Raw genomic sequence first — 17,103 nt, forward strand, 5'->3', positions numbered from 1 at the left:
CAGCAGACACTGGAAAGCAGCCTGTTAAACACAATTAGTCCAACACAGTTAGTAGTTAAATGTGCTGAAGACAGAATTTTCATTTTTTTCTTGTTCATAGATTAGAAATGCTCTTCTGCAGACCCATGAAGAGTAAAACATGAACCATACCTGCATTTAATATCTAGAAGACCATCTGACAGCATTTCTTTCTTTTGCAGATATTGAAGCTAGCTAGTCCAGAGTCAAAATAAAATACCAAGATGTATTTCCACCTGGAAATATGTAGATGCTTCCATCTGCAGTTCTTCTGCTCTCATAGAAGATCAGGAAGGTGTTTGTTTGCTTGTTTGTTTGTTTTTTGAAAGAAACAGGACTCTGTTTACAGTGTCCTATAACTTGAGCATTGCTGCAACTGCTTTGAAGTGTGAACCTCTGAAAGAAATTAAGGAATCACACTATATAGCTCTGTTCAATCATCTGTTACCACAGTGATTCATTCACTTCAGAAGCTCGCATGATAGCTGCCAAAGCTTGTTCAGCAGCATGGTTTAATAGCCATGCTATAATAGGAGCCAGCTAGCTTGACAGAGGTAGAGTATTTCTGTCTAAACACTGTCATCTCACATGCTGCATGTAAGATCACACAGGGCTTGATATCTGACTCATCACTATTAAAGGAGAATTTGTAAGTAACAGTAGCATGAGGTCAGAAACATTCCGAGAATTACTGTCTTATCACTTCAACTCAGTATTTTTTTTTTTTTTTGTACTTCCTGTCCTAAAAAGCAACTGTGTGTAGCACTGCTACTGCCATTATTAAAATGGCATGACCCACATGAGAGAAGGGTGACCCTCAGTTGTGCTTAAGGCAATATGATTTTAGCATGTAAAGCTTGCCTTTGTGCTTAGTGTCTGCCAAGCTGGGCACATCTAAAATCACTGACAGACATTCAAAGGTACATAGAGACAGGGCATGGGCATGACTGTGTTCAGATATAAAGAGACTCAATTTTTTTCTGAGTCAGCACATATATTGCAACAGTCTGGCTACAGTAGCTCATATCTCCCCAAGTATGAACTTCGGACTTGTGAAAATGAGTTATGCTGAATTTAATGCTACTTGAACTTGACTACCACCACCAGAGTAAGTTTGTTTAAAGCTTGCTTCGCTCCTGTAAGTCACACTGTAATTCTTTCCCCAGCTGTATCATAGACATACACAGTGACCAGCCATGGGACGTTTACATACATGACCAAGATCATGGCAGTGCTTTGTCTGTGTTTGTGTTCGATATAGTAATATCATAAACAAAGGAGCTCCACTAAAAATTTGGGGCCTATCCTCTGGAGCCATGTGTTGTAGACCCAGGGCATATCCAGCTGTTTTCTGACAGTGAAATTTAGTGCATCATTGCATGTAACACCCCATGTTTTCATGGATCTTGCAAGTCTGAACACTTGCTTATATTAAAAGTTTTAAAGTGATGCTATTTATTTTCATCAACCCAGAAAAGCAGGAAAAAAAAAAATGTTCCAGACTATCTTTTAAAATGTCTGGTTGTGCATCTGAAATTATTTCTATATCTGCCTTACAGCAGCTGCAAAACAGCTGTGAGATCTATATAGAGATTCCCTGCCTAGGGTTTTTTTCTACAGCTCCTGTCCATCTCTCTTTCTCCAACAGCTCTTAGTGTAAAGTGAGAGTAGTCATAGAAAAGCAGTGTAGCTGGTATGTTCCTTTACCTCAGTAGTTCCTGGTTGTTGCATCAGCTGTAGGAAGTTATAAGCAGCCAGGAGAAGATTTTAATCTTCATTTAATGTTAAACCCTGCAAACACTTACACACGTATCAATTCATTTGTATAATAGGCATATTGAAATCAATGGGACAACCCTGAGAGAGCAGTTACTCATATATACATAAATGTTTATAGGATTTATTTCCTGCTTCTGCTCTGAATCATCTGGAATAATTTAGCACCTACAGTTTCACAAGGTGAATTAATCTTTCATGATTTAATCCCATTGATGGTTCAGTCCTGCTGAACAGCAAGCAATAGGAACTAATGTATTTAACTTGTCACAAAGCACCCCTAACTAAAGGATAACAAGCTCATTCCACAAGTCCCAGTTGTCTCAAATTCTGCTGTGTTTCAGGTCTTATCTTACTCCCACATCTCTAAGCAATTCATTAGTTAAAAAAGCTGTATGAACATACGTTTTTTTCATCTTTGTAAATACTTGCATATACGAATGCACTGGAATTCCTACAGCGTAAAACACTAAAGAGATCATTGCTTGCCATATTATGCTATGTCAGTGCATTCAGAGTTGTTTATTCCCATTTGAGTCTTATTGGTCCCTATCATTATTTTTATATAATTGTTTCGCATCTCCTCTTCTTCACATGTACTGATGATTATTTTAAGACCCATGCTTGCTAGGAAACAGTGCATAGCACTTGACATAACTGTTGAATGATGTGAGCTAATCTGCTTTCCTGGCAGCAGTAATCTCTCCAGCTACAGCCAGCTGAGGAATCCAGTTTATGACCCTTGTACTAGGAAGCTGAGGTCTCTGTGGCATTCTCTGCTGAGCAGCTACAGAAGGTATAGCCTCCATGCATTTACCTCCTCTGTGAGCCAGTTCTGAAGGAGTCATGGATGTTAGTTATGAATGGCTATTTCTGAAACATTCCTAGACAAAAGTAACAGAAAACCATAATGGACAGCACTAGAAGCTCTGGAAGAGCTGTGAAAAGCTGGTCATCAAAGTTTAACAGCTCTTCCATCCATTTTTCTTTTCTCTTCCCTCCCCTGAGACTTTCAAGTAAATGAAATTCATATCCTACAAGATTTTAAAGAGTCCCTTTTCCCCATCCACTTTGTATAATGGAATTCACACACCCTTCTCCAAACAACAACAGAGCACTACAGATCTGCAGGTATCACACAGCATTTGGCTGGCCTACAGAGTATCTTTCACTGAGATGAGACAACCCCAAGATCTCCATGTATTATATAAATATACATGTATACTGGTTGTAGCCCAGGTGATAAATTGTAAGGCAATGCATTAGGCCTGTTTGCTTGACTGACACCTACTCTGTCCCATGTTACGTCTTCTCTAGGACAGATTCCTGAATCCTGAAACTCAGAACAGCTTTGACAAGCCTTACTTGTTTCAAATAAAAACCTGTTTGCTATGTTTTCAGGGGAATGACCTTCTTTCCCTGAAAGTGGCATTACTGCTGACTGGAAAATACGTTGACTGGAAAATATGTTACAGATAAATGCAATACAATCTACTTCCACTACATTGATTAACATGTGACAGATTTACGGATGTAACCATGATGTTTTTGAAAAAGGAAAAGCAATTCTGGCAACATTTGAAAATTATCGTTAGGTTTTATTTTAATGTAACTATTTTTTATAACCATAGCAACAGCCTTAGTGAAAGTGTTCTGGTTATAATTATGAGAGGGTGCATCATTTTGCTTTTTTCCTAGGCTCAGAATTTTCCCCAAATCTTCACAAGAAACCAATACTTTCCAGATTCAGGCCCCATCCAAGAAAGGCTTTTGTCAAAATGTGGACAAAATGCACTTAACAGTGTGGAATCCCATTCATGTCCTTTCATTCCTAAGGAGGGAAAAAAAAAAAAAAAAAGATTCTTTTTTCCTACACAGAAAAATGTGGAAAAAAAGCATGTGAAATGACATTGAAATAGTTTGGGTGAAAAACTCAACTCAGTCTAAAGCCAGTGCAAAATAAATGCTAACTACTAGTGACATACTGATGCTAAGGGAAGAGCAGACTATCAGGGAAATAATTATTTCTAGTGCATCTGAGAAAGGAAAGTTCAGTAGCATAATCTGAGACATCAGTGTTAGTTAACAAACATGAAGACAAAGTTCCTATTACTTTCATAGGAATACTGTTAGTGTCATCTGTGTATGACAATGGTTTCACTAACATCACAGCTGTGTTTTGTTTGAGGTAAAAAATAAAAATAATAATAATAAAAATTTTAAGTGTTGTCACTGATTTATGTTGTAATATTATGTAGATATTATGTAACCCAGACATTACGTGTAACCTTATTGTTTTTCTTAGCGCTATGAATGCTTTTGAAATTTATTTATTTATTTAAAGGTGGTTGATATCAGCACCTTTGGTAGATTTCACTGTGACATAAAATGAGCTTTGTTCTCTAAGAGTAGCCGTTTTGACTCCAAACTGTACTCTGAAGCCTTTCAGTTCCACAATATTGCTCTCAGCTGTAGTGATAATCAGAGATAGAAACAAAGGTGACAAAATTGTGTTAGTTCTTGTTTGTAACCAAGGAAAATAGAATGAAAATGAGAATGAAATGGAACTGGTGGAGAATGGGATGACCTTGAAATGAAGCTGAGGACATGTCATTGCCCAATTCATCCTGTCTTACAGGCTGAATGCTGTGGCATGTTTTGAACCCTGTTTCTGGTGTATATCAGTATTCTGAAGTCTGGGAGATAAATTTTCTTCCTCCTTACTCCCAGAAGAGACACTAGTCAATTAGACCTGCTACTCAGCCTAGGTATTAAATCACTAACAGAAAACATCCTGAACTCAGTTAAAAGACCCTCAGCTTTCTAATGATGCATGGGTGTTACAGTATACAGAGCTAGGGAAAAAAAAAAAAAAAAAAAAAGGTTTTCTACAGATTCAGCAAACAGTTTTGAACTGGATGAGCACACATAATTCTTTTGGTAGTACTGAAGAAGGGCAGCAGATGAACTTGCTTGTTCACCTGTCGGAAGCATTTGGTGTGGGTCAGTTACAAAACTTTATCATGCGTTGCAAAACTGCAACGTGCCTGCATGAGATCACAGAGTTATTTATCTTCTAACTAGCTCTTCAGATGGACACCAGCACTTTAGATGGACCTATGAGCTATAGCTGATCTGCCTGAAGCTGTCACTCACAATCATCTCTATGCATAGATGACCATTCACAGAATGAGAAGACAAGCAACCTGTAAGCCATGGAAGATGACTCTAATACATACTGTATTTCCAAAGGAACAATTAAGGTTAGTGTACCAATAGGACTATTAATCTTTCTTCTCTGTGTTCAAAATTTCAAGAATAACACTTCAGTTAATTTGCATTAAAATGTTAACTTTATACATTGATGAAACCACCAAATGACAGCTGAGTTCTGGGCTCCCCAGCATGAAAGAGCCATGGACATACTGGAGTGGGTCCATCAAAGGCTTACAGAGATGATTTAGGGTGTGGAGCATCTGACATCTGAGGAGAGGCTGAGAGAGCTGAGACGTTCAGCCTGGAGAAGAGAAGGCTCAGGAAGGACCTTACCAATGTGTATGAATAGCCAGGAGTAAAGAAGACAACACTATTCTTAATGGTGTCCAGTGGAAGACAGGAGGCAATGGGCACAAACTGAAACACAGGGAATTCTGTTTAAATGTGAGGAAAAAAACATAAAATCTTACCATGAGGGTGGTTGAGCAACAGCACAGGTTGCTCAAAAAGGTTGTAGAGCTTCCATCCTCAGAAATATTCAAAACCCAACTAGTTGTGGCCCTGAGCAACCTGTTCCATCTGACCCTGCTTTAAGCAGGGGGTTGGGATAAGAAGATCTTGAGAGATACCTTTCTGCCTCAGCCGTTCTGTGATTTCATCACTGATCTCATTATCAATTATCAATTATCATTATCTAATTATCAATTACAAGCAAACTCTAATTCAGAAAGATTGCTAGGAAATACAACTATTTAAAAGCACACAGTACAATAACCTTTTGTTACTATTTGCAATTTTGTCATAAATTGTATGTTTGTTTTGTTGGTTTTGTTATTTTTTCAAGTATGGATTTTAAAAAGGTAACTGTAGGTAAGAATAAATTATTTTAAAATATCGTTCACCGGTGTTAAATAGCCACTTCTTTTTCTTATTAAATTGTAACTTAATGTCAGAAGAAGGTGCACAAAGACTGCTTATATAAGGATATAAGGACAACTTTGTGTGAAAATCCTTTTTCTCCTCCTAAAGTGTCATTTTTAATGATGTTTTTTAAGAAACTCTTAAGCAATAATTAACATTATTATTAACGATAAATAACAATGTATTTTGCTTTCATAATTCAGTTGATACAAAGTCCCAATATTCAAATTCTATAAATTATAAGCCACTGCATTTTGCAAGTCAAATAAATCAAGGCTGTGATTATTTGGACGTTCTCAGCTTGGCAATAACTGGATGTGACGCCCATATTCGTTGGTACAAAATCAGGTTCTGAAAGTATTAAACTTCCTTGATTTCAACATTTCTATTCCCTGTGTGAGTTTTGCTAAACCAAGGAACAAATTGGCTGTTCATTATGTTGTTCATGGCAGTGCACCTCAACTGAGCTTTCTGATGTGTTTTAATTATTGCACTGTCTGTATTTGAAAATAGTCTGAGAGCATGTTTAGTGTGGAAAGTACCTAAAATCTATTTATATTACCAATACTTTTCAGTTATCTTTCATGCTACACTTCTTATAGCTATTCCAAATCTCCATGTTGTACCCACAACAGCCTGCCAAACTGAGGGTTGAGTAAGAGGATTTATCTATGAATGGATCCCTCTCCTGGAGTTACTAGCTCAGAAAGGGAAATTTTGCCTGTCTAATCATTTGGGTAAGGGCAGAGCTATCAAAATTACTCTCTGATGCAATGCAGTGAGTATGAATCTCCTGAAAAGCTGTGAGCTGGAAGTGTCACAGTCACAGCTTGTAGGGTTGTCATGACAGAGTTCCGTTTCCTCTAAACTGTAAGGTCAAATGACCTTTATTTTAATTTTGAAGATTTCTGTCTGAGAAAGTAGTAACAAGCAACCAGCCTTTTAAATATGACATCGAATGTCCACAGCTCAGTAACTAAAGTGCACTGACAAGTTTTCTGCATGGAATACTACTTGCAATTTTTAATGCAAACCAGAAGTTAATCTGATTAGTAGTTTGACATACAGAGAGCCTTATATTCATGCATAAATATGAGGATTCAGCATGAAACAGTTGCACTCATATTGGCGGTCAGGGTTCTAAAAGCTGATTTATGGAAATGTGGCTTTTTGCATAGAGAAAAAATCTGAAAGATACCCTTTAAAAATGTACAGTGTCTGTATTGAGGACCACATTAAGAATCAGCCAGCTTACCTACATGATGTTACAAAGCAGGTCTGCTAGGTTTTCTACCTGGCTCTTTTTAACGTACTTCATCTTCTGCTTTTTTTTTTTTTTTTTTTTTTTTTTTAATTTAGAAATGTAACACTAGCTTTGTATAATATGGATGGGGGAAAACAAAGAAATATCCTTAGATAAATATGATTACAGCCACAGCAGGGCCTATCCAGATGTGATATTAGATGATAGGTCCTGTTAGCAATTGTAGTTAGATACAGCAGAGATAGAAAGCGTAGAACAGTAGAAACAAGAGGTTGGTGTAGGTGCTCCTTTTCTAAATTGAGCCTTGTACAGTTCTGGCTGAAAGACCATTTAACCATGGTTGACTGAACTGAATTTGGCAGCTTTTGTCTGCCTTAAAAATAACTAATTGTAAATTAATTTGTCATTTATTATGTGTATGTGAACAATGCCTCTCACCTCTGTATATTGCCTGATTTTTCTGCTTCCACACGCTTGGATTACATGGCACTTTGTTCCAAAGCAGTCTCACTCAGAGTGCTCTTCATTTCTGTATGATCTGCCATGCCAAAAAGGGGTTTCTTGGTGTATTTATATTGGGAATAAACTGGCAGAACCATAAACACAGCTCCAGCAGTGCTTATGTGTGTAATTGAATCTCTTCCCATTGCAGCATGAAAGTGTGACAAGGTGTGCATTTTCCACCAGAATAGCTAAATCATTGAGCTGCTACTGGCATACATTATAGCCACCCATCATTAGCTTACTGTGAAATTTGCATTTATTGTACATACAAATAGGAAAAAAAAAATAAGATACAGTTTCAGTGCCAGAAAGCTGCACATTTATTTATTTATTTATTGCCAATAACAAGGAACCCTCAATTGAATGCGCTGCCCAGTTTTGTTGCTGAATGCTCATCCAGCTGCCAAGTATATAATCAAAGCAATACCTGAACTCCTTGGCTATAAACAAAAGCCCTCATGATCTCCTTAACACCACCATCAACCCTAATATTCAAGGCTCCTATTTCCTTAAAGTGCTGGATGGGGAAAGAAATCTTTGCAAACGCCCAGCCTCATTCAAGCAAGAAAGTTAATTAATATTAACATTTTTCAGTTTAGTTCAAGTTCATTGAACCATGCTAGCCTGTTTTGCATTTTCCATGCGAAAAGCAAAGGTACAGAGGGATTTGCAATATCTACTGTATCTCTGAACATCTTTGGAAGGGTATATAGGTATGCATTTAATTTGCATTTGGTAGGGCTAAGCCTTAAAGAAAACATTTGCAAAATCAAAAGACCTGCAAATTCAGCAGTGACCTGGCAAGAAATCCCTGTGGCTTTGCAGGAGGGTGAGGTCACTGCAGATGGCCAGACATGTCCTAGGCCAGCTCATTTTTGCTGCAGGCCTCTTTGCTCCCAGAGTGCAGAGTCCTGACCTGCCATGGAGAAGGTGAATTGCACTGCAGAGCTTCTGCTTGTCCCTTCCTTGCTCGAGTGCTCCATCTCCTTACCTCCACGTGTAGCAGCAGAATGCATGGCCCACACTGACTTGACTTTCAGGTTATTGTGATGTGAGTCATAACCTTGCTGCATGAGATCTGCAAAGGTAGAGGAATGGGCAACTTGACCAGGGAGGTTTTGGAGGACCTTTTGGTTGAACTTCAACACTTGGCTACAGGAAGAAAACCCCAGAAGAAATTGCTCAGTGGCTGTGGTTCTTTCCCCCCAGCTCTCTCGTACAGTTGGAGGAGTATTCAAGTTACACCTGTTTAGGGAAGGTGTAACCTCTGACTTGGGCTGCCTAGCTGGCTCAACAAGCAGGAACGGGTCAGGGTGATGCAAGCCCTGCCCATGCCCTTCCCTGTCAGACTATTTGTTCCCTCACAGGTATCAAGCAGCCTCTGCCACTTTTAAGTGTGGGGCTAAAAGAGATATACAATCTTCTTTGAGAGCTGCAGACAAAAATAACCTGGCACGATTACAGCATTTCAACAGAAATACAGTTAGGTGGTTTATTTAGGCAAAAGAGTACCTATATAATGCAGAATGTGGAATTCAAGAGAGCAAGCAGAAGATAGAACAGGTCTTCGGTAAATGACTGCTGAGCCAATAATCAAATATTATGGTGTTAGAACAAGTTAGTTAGTTTCCAGCAAAGACCAGTTGTGAGTCTTGCAGTAAAAAAGGATGCTAAAAGTATTTTGTAGAAGGCAAGCTTGCTAATCCTTACTATTGAAAAGGCCAATATATTCGCTGTGTGCGGAATTTGTTTTTGAGGTATTTCCAGGAAAAATAGAATAGTGAATAAAGTGTGCCTCATCCACAAAAATATATTTTCAAGTGCTCTTAGAAATGAAACAGTCACCAGCTCTTATGACAGTGATTGCTTAAAAATGGATCCTTTCAAGGGAATGAGGACAATAAACCATTCTTGCAGGAAATCTCAGTTGCTAACAACATTGTTGGCCAAGTTTAAAATTTTCTGGAGAACAAAAGCTGAGGATGTCCAAAATCATATTGGGCTTAAGGTTACAAATGGGCAAGCAACGTGCTATTTTCATTTCACTGCACAAAGTTAGGTCCTTGTCCTATTTACAAGCTGCCTCTTAACAGCTTTTTGAATTGCAAAACAAAAAAAACAACTCCCAAATGCGTCACAAATTGGAATTACTTCTACAAAACATTCATCAAACCAGTTTAAGCTAATGCCTGTTGCAAGTATTCCTTGGAGTAGTTGACATTTGTGCTATGATATTTGTGTTCTGTGTGACATTCATGATATATTTGTGCTGCATGAGCAAGTGCCTCCCTCAGAAGATTGCTGCTGTTCTGCACTGAGTTGACTAATGTCACCCCTGTACAGGGAGGCACTGTGCTCTCTTTATGTCAAAGCTCCGAAAACAAGGGAAGGTGGGAGATGAATGGTGCCTTAGTCCTGTCCTGGTCTGTCTGGTCCGGGGTGACATTCCCATTTTTCGTTAAATAAATTTCAGCTACTTATGACGTACACTTTGATGGATAAGCAAAGAAAGTCTTTTGACTGTTCTTAACGAGCTAGGAGGAGGTGAGAACACGATGCAAGAATTTTATTTTATGCTGTTTCCAAGATTTCCATTTGTCTCAGAGCATTAGGAAGAATTCTTTAAGTCCTGATTCCAAGAGCTGCATGAATTAAAGGTAAATATAAACTCAGATTAAATTTCTGTCTTCAATTTTGAAGTAAAGAGCTTTAAGACATGATCCAGAGATATTCTAAATTTTCAGTAAGCAAAACAAAGAGACAGCAAATAAAAATGGATCTACATACTTAGGCCAGCCTCCTCATTCTGGGGACCTGAATCATGACTTCTGAATGCTTGGGTTAGCAATTCTGTATTTAGCACTGACCAAAATGTTCAAAAATAGCTTCTCACTATTTGTACAGCTATATTTATGCTTGCTAAAAGCCGTGCTAAGCTGTTAAAAAAAGAAACCCAAACCTTGGCAGTTAGCAGAGCGTGTTCACAAAGATCAATATGCAACATTGCCTCCTGAATCTGAAGTTCTCTGCTACTGCCACTCTGCAGCCAGAGGACTGGCAAGGGCTGTGCTGAAGAACTCCTTCAATTCTACCACTCTTCCTTTAACTCCAACACTTAAAGCAGCAGAATACAGATTGGTTGAACTTCCAAAAGGGCACGTTCACCAGGCAAAACATTTATTTCCCTTTTTTAAGTGAAAAAACCCTGTGATCTCATAACCTACGTATTTGGAAAACTGTGCAAAGTGTTCCTGATTGAACACAGACAAGCTGTAATGAATTACTTGCATTTCCTACTCTTGTCTGCCCCAGTCTGAGTTATTCGTTGATCATATCCACTCTCATATGTCCTAACTTTTAGACAGTTGGTTCTTTGGAACAGAGACCATCACTTTCCGTATTTTTTTAAGATAACGGTGAGTAATGTGACAGAACTTTTTTCACTTGCTGTATTTTAAATGTTAAATAAATAACAATTTATTGTAGTCGCAATGTTGTGTCCAAAGCCATGACAGGGAGTACATGAAGTATTGAAAATCTATTTGTTCAGGCCTCTATCTGGGACATTTCCTCATTCCAGAATACAGGATGTAAAAGCTTACATCTGGAGTTATGCAGATAAGTTTACTTCCCTACCACATGTGTTTTCTTACCTACATATGCATTTTAGATGCAAATTAAGACTATTATGCTAAACGAGTGTTGTATGTGTTCTTTGTTGGCAGTCTCAGTGTTATACAAACTTCTTAAAATACCTCCAATCCAACTTCCTGATGTGGGCACTTTACCTAATGTCCAGAATCAGAACCTGGCCAACCCTTACACAGAGAAGTAGCCAGACTTTTCTTACCCTCCTGTGGCTTGTGTAAGTGCCAGTCAGCCACAGCTGTACCTCCTTAGTGTACCAGCTGTTCCCTATGTGCTGTCCTAAGAGAACAGGATGGAGCATGGGTTTGTCTGTCATTGTATTGATTATTGTCGATCAGTACAAAAAAAAAAAAGTAATAAAAAAAAAAGTCCTGTCTCTGTGGTGCAAACTCTCGTGTTCTGTTATTTGAGATATTTACTGTTATCTGTAATTTTCTTATCTGTACATACTTTTGTGAAGATGTTACATATATTTTAATGGGGCATATTTACAAAATATCCTGGCATATGCAACTCTGGTAAGGAATCTAAAGACTGACAGCTTTAAAACTATGCAAAGGTGTTTTGGATGACTGTACACTTTGCCAAGTGTAGCTAGTCATGTAACAATGTTTTGATAGCTACTGTAAGGCAGATTCTTGCATATGATTTATTAGAGCTTAGCTTCACTTTTCATTAAATAAGAAAGACTTTGAACTAACTCTGATTTTTATTTCCTTTAGTGTCCAGCTGTCCAGCCTCCTTTGTTCTGCATTATACAGATTTAACCTTCAGATCACTCCATATTACACAGTTGGCATATGTGTGAGAGAAGGTCAGGACAAATTGCCAAGTGATTTTTCCAGTTAGCATCAGAAATGCCAATTCTGTGTGAGATATAAAAAACATGCAGGGTGAACTCTGCAAGTGCGAATGCAGTATGATCTGCTCCAGCATTTGTTCTATATCAGTTCCTTCTGTCACCTGAGTAGCAGCACTTTCTTCCCACCTTCTTCTACCTTCCCACAGGGACAGCAAGCTGTCACAGCAACAAGATACTGAAAAGCAAACAGGCTTAAATCCCACAAGAAACAAAAGTGTTATCCAGCCCTTCTGCAAATTCTAGCCCTGCAGTGGTGAAATCTTGCTCTTCAGCCAACATTCACACCATCATCCCGAGGAACAATCCTTTCAAGACTACCAATAAAAATAATAGTAATATTTTTTTCAGTTGAGCTCTTTCAGCCTTTTGTAGAAATAATAATATTCTTTCTTAGCCCGATCTAATACTGTTCCAAATTATCTTCTCCAGAGGTTAAGATCAGTGGAGAAAGGGGCTAATTTCTCAGAATGAAGGCTGAGCAGGGTTCTCCAAAATGGCCACCAAGTATAGGACAGACAGCTAAATGATATCACGTAAAGGAGAGATACAAGACAGGTCCAGTTTTGTAGAAGCCTATGTAAGCCTAAGCTCCAGTTCTATCTATCTATCTGTATATCAATCTATCTATCTATCTATCTATCTATCTATCTATCTATCTATCTTTTTCCCAAAATACTTGTTTTTTGTTTGTTTGTTTGTTTGTTTTTAATATTGCATTTCCTGTAGCTCTGCCACTTTATAAAACAGACAAAAATCTTTCATTAATTTTAACTGCTATTATGCTACTCAGTTGCCTAATGAAGTGCTTTAAAGTGAAATGCAAAACCCACATACTCTTCCAGAGGATTTTAAAAATGTGATTATAATAACACACAGTCTGTTTGCCAATCCAACTCCCAACCCCGTACCCAGCAGGAAAAGTCACAGTGAACGTAAGCATGGAAAAAAATATGTAAAAGGTCCTTGCTAGTATTACATTTGTGCATCTGTAGGGACAAGGATGACAGCTAGCCAAGTGCCCTGAGCACTCAATTTCTCCATTGAGAGAAACTGTGTTCACGGTATTTTCTCTACAAAGAAGCCTCTTAGCTTGGATTCTTTCCTACGGTGCTGAATGCCAGCTTGTTCTGGAAAGAAAAGGAAGGGATTTAAAAGGACATGAAACTAAAAGGACTTCTGGATAGATGGGCAATTATAATAAAAGAAAGTTTGCACTTTGTAGGGAGGCTGAACCTCTTGCTTCTTTACTGTGTGCACACAAGATAATTTTATTTCTGTCAAATAATTTCCTTTGCTCATAATGCCCTTCTTGTGTCCTAGGTAACTTCTACCTGTGAAATGACATTGCTATTAAAATGGCAGGAAGCCCTCATAAAAATTATATGACTTGGCTTTTTTTTTTTTTTTTTTTTTTTCCCCTGCACCGAGACCATATGACTCAGTGAGTCACTTTCAGATTGGCTGAAAGTGCAGTTCTTGGTATTAGGGAAGTGTTTACACTGATGCTTTTATGGACCCTGTTCAACCTCTTCCTTCCCTGCCCCTCTGCTCTTTTCTGCTCAGCCCTTGGGAGGGATGTTCTGAGGCAGAATCTGCGCAAGCAGCATGCACTGGAGAAAGGCTTTTCTTGCTGATAGGTGAACAGAAGGGCTTATGGGCTCACTTATTCCTCTGAACTTCCCCTGAACTGGTTGGCAAGGACAGGCTGGCAGGCTCTGAGGCTTGCAGCTCTGTGTTCATGCCCAGAAAAGTTGCACTTTCTTCCATTGCTGTCTAAACCCATTGCATGACAAGGCCAAGGAATTTCTTCAGACCAAATTCTTCAAGCCAAATAAAAGCCAGGCTTGCTGTATGTTTGCTCCTTACAAGTTGATTTATGGCTTGACTCCTCTATGGGTAGCAGATGGGGTTCCCCGAGTGGAAGGCACCCCAACAAGATGGGTGCCTCCTGTGCGGCTGGGCCTGGCCCTCATGAGACATGCTGGCACAGGCACTCAAGGGCCACCAGCAGCAGGCATCTAAAGCAAGGAGATTGCTCCTTCCCACACTGGTCTGTACCCAGGGTCTCTGTAGCCAGAGGCAAGCTGCACAGGGTGACTCACAGGTTGCTTGGGGGTGACCCGTGACTCCTTCAGAGATAGAGGTCGCCTCTGACAGTATTTCTCTCCTGACCAGAGTTATTATGGGTGACCAGCTGAGCAGAGCAGCCAGTGTGGGGTATTACTCAGCATTCATGGGAGCTGTGGGGCTGTCTTTGGCACTGGGGAGACTTCACCTCCTTTGCCCTTTGGCACAAGCCACCCACTGTCTGCTAGAGACCACCTCCAGCATCAGGTCTTCATGGTTAATCCATACGTGTGGTCTGAGGCAAACCCTCAGACTTTATGTTCAAAGATGCAGAGTTCTCAGATCAGTCGTGATATGGCTGGTGTGTGACAAGAGGTATAGGAATGAGCACAAGTGTGCGAGGGAATGAACACATGCAGCAGAGGTGTGAGAAGGAGTCACACCTCAAGGTGTCTGTGGATGGCTTCATCCCTATCAGCCTCTGAGTCACTCAGCCAGATACCGCAGCCATGGACTGCAGCTTTAGTCACCATAGCAGGGCATATCACTCAGTGTCTTCTGCTGCCTGTGTCATTTCAATCTGCTTTGTAAAGGTAAGTCAGGTGAACTGTAATGATGAGCTGGGTTAAAAGGTTATCATCACTGCTGTTTGCTATGGCTTCACTACTTCATTGCTTTTACTGTTCAGCTGCTTTGTTCTGTGAAATGATATGAGCAACAAAGCAAACCACTCTGCCAATGGGGGGATAATAAGGTCTTAGGGCTGTGATCTAAGTCAAGTCATAGACAAATTTGTTTGGAAACAGCTGTAATGGCTTAAAACATTACAATTTTCTAGCTGTCCCTTACAGTGTAGCATTTTTCTGCTGAAGACTCCTATATGGCTAACTGAGCCTTACTAATAGGTTGCCGGACTGAATGCAATGCTATTTCTCAGAGTAGACAGCTCAAGTTAACAAGTGGTCAAGCATAGGCTGCAGTATCTTACACCATCAAAGCTGCTTGTACGATGAACATTAATTCATTCTGTCTGTCACATTATATTCCAGATTATTTGAACTTTCTATGTCCTTGTAAAAGGAATATTTTAATATTTAATCAAAATAGTTTTATAAAAGCAAAATACATTTTGAATATATTGCAGGATCCAGGATGCCACCCAGTAACCCATGGTCAACACCTTGCATAGGCACCCAGGGATCTGCAGAGGGTGGCAGCTCACCTCATCCTCCCCAGCTCTCTCCCACCCAAGGTGGAAAACGGAGGTGGCACCAAGATACCAGAGATGCTATCTGAGAAAAATGGACAGAGCCAGAGGCAATGAGCAGAACTGACCAGGGTTTCTGGCCCTGCAACTCATTTGTTCCCTAACTTTGGTCAAGCTTCTTTTACTGTTTGTACCTCCATTTCACTTCTAAGGTGCTTTCTCCTGGCCTACTTGGCCGTATGGCACTGAGCCCTGGATCCCAGTCACTGATGTGAGAACTCATGCAATACTAAGCATGATGATAGCAATGATTAATAAGTGACGATTCTTTTAAAGGTGGCATCTTGTATAATAAAACAACAACAACAAAAAAGAGCTATCACAGTAATAATAAAAACAACACAAAACAGACATACAAAGAAACAAAACAAAACAAAACAACCAAATAAACAAATTAAAAAACAGGCAAGATTGAAACCCAAGGAAAGCAAAACACAGAAGTTTAAAGAAATCTTCTCTACTTACTGCAAATATGGTGGTCTCTTCCAGAATTGTGCTGTGCTGAACGTATACCAGGGTCCAGTGGCTTGGGTGGAGTGTCAGTGGGTAAGAAACACACTGCAGAAGTAGCAGGAACAAATTTAAAGGTCACCAAGCTCAGTCACTTTGGAAAACAACCAAACACTGTGATACTGTGAGCAATACTGTGCCTACTGTTATTACATCATGCCCCATGACTGTTACGCTACACCCTTTTCACTGTCCTTACAATATTTTTCTCGGAAGAGAACTGTGAAACATCAGATATCAGAGAAAAAAATGCAGAGTAGCAAAGGAAATAGCGTGTGCACACTATTTCCTCAGTGGAAAAGAGATGTGCAGGTACTCACATTTCATGAGACCATGACTTACTGCTGGCTGCATATAACGAGTAAGCTCCAGAATGTCTGAAGAGCTGGGTATTGAAATGATCTTTCCTACCCTGGCTGTCTTATTTTCCATTTTCTTGTCTAAAAATACTGTCATTTCCTTTTATTCATTCTCTATACTTGTTTTCCTCCAAGGTCCTATAACTCACTTCTAAGACATACACACCAAATGACAAAAGATGTACAGAAAGTCAGTGGAGGCTGGTGGAGGTAGTTCATTGCCACTGTCTTCAGGTGTTTAGTGTTTGGATAAGGCCTGTGAGTGGTGTGCAGAAGCTGCCTATAGCCAAAATACTCTGGTTAGTTTCTTAACTGCTCTTCTTAGCAGCACTCGAAAGTGTTGGGTCATGTGGTAAAATCTTGCCCCCCAAATAAAATGAAGCACAGAAGCACAATGTCAGGCAGAGAAATCCCAGATAACTCAGTAATAGAAAGGGTGCTTCTACCCCTGCTCCTCCCAGGGCTGTCCAGGAGAGCTATGAGCCACATGGGCCAGGTGGGAAACCTGTCAAGATAAGCTGAGTGGTGTGCTCTCCTCAGAGCATTGTCATATTGAAAGGGGCTACTGCCCAGGGGTGTGGGACTCATGATGGGATGCAGGGGGAGAACATCTTGGGACTGTACAATTATTTTGGGGTGTTTAGGGCAGGAACCAAGGGCAGAGAATGGGAGGCTTTAAGGTCATCTGTGG

The 17,103-nt window shown here is 39.6% G+C and overlaps 1 protein-coding gene across 1 annotated transcript in view; it reads right to left on the bottom strand.

The window, feature by feature from the left end:
* MAP3K4 (mitogen-activated protein kinase kinase kinase 4) overlaps positions 1–16,129 on the bottom strand; it is a 92,269-nt gene extending 76,140 nt beyond the window's left edge. The window contains exon 1 of the mRNA XM_082756084.1: positions 16,009–16,129. The gene's annotated coding sequence lies outside the window, so the exon portion shown is untranslated. The remainder of the gene's footprint in view (positions 1–16,008) is intronic.
* Positions 16,130–17,103: the final 974 nt, after the last annotated feature.

The sequence above is a fragment of the Aythya marila genome (assembly GCF_965140915.1).
Source record: "Aythya marila genome assembly, chromosome: 3".
Lineage (NCBI taxonomy): Eukaryota > Metazoa > Chordata > Aves > Anseriformes > Anatidae > Aythya > Aythya marila.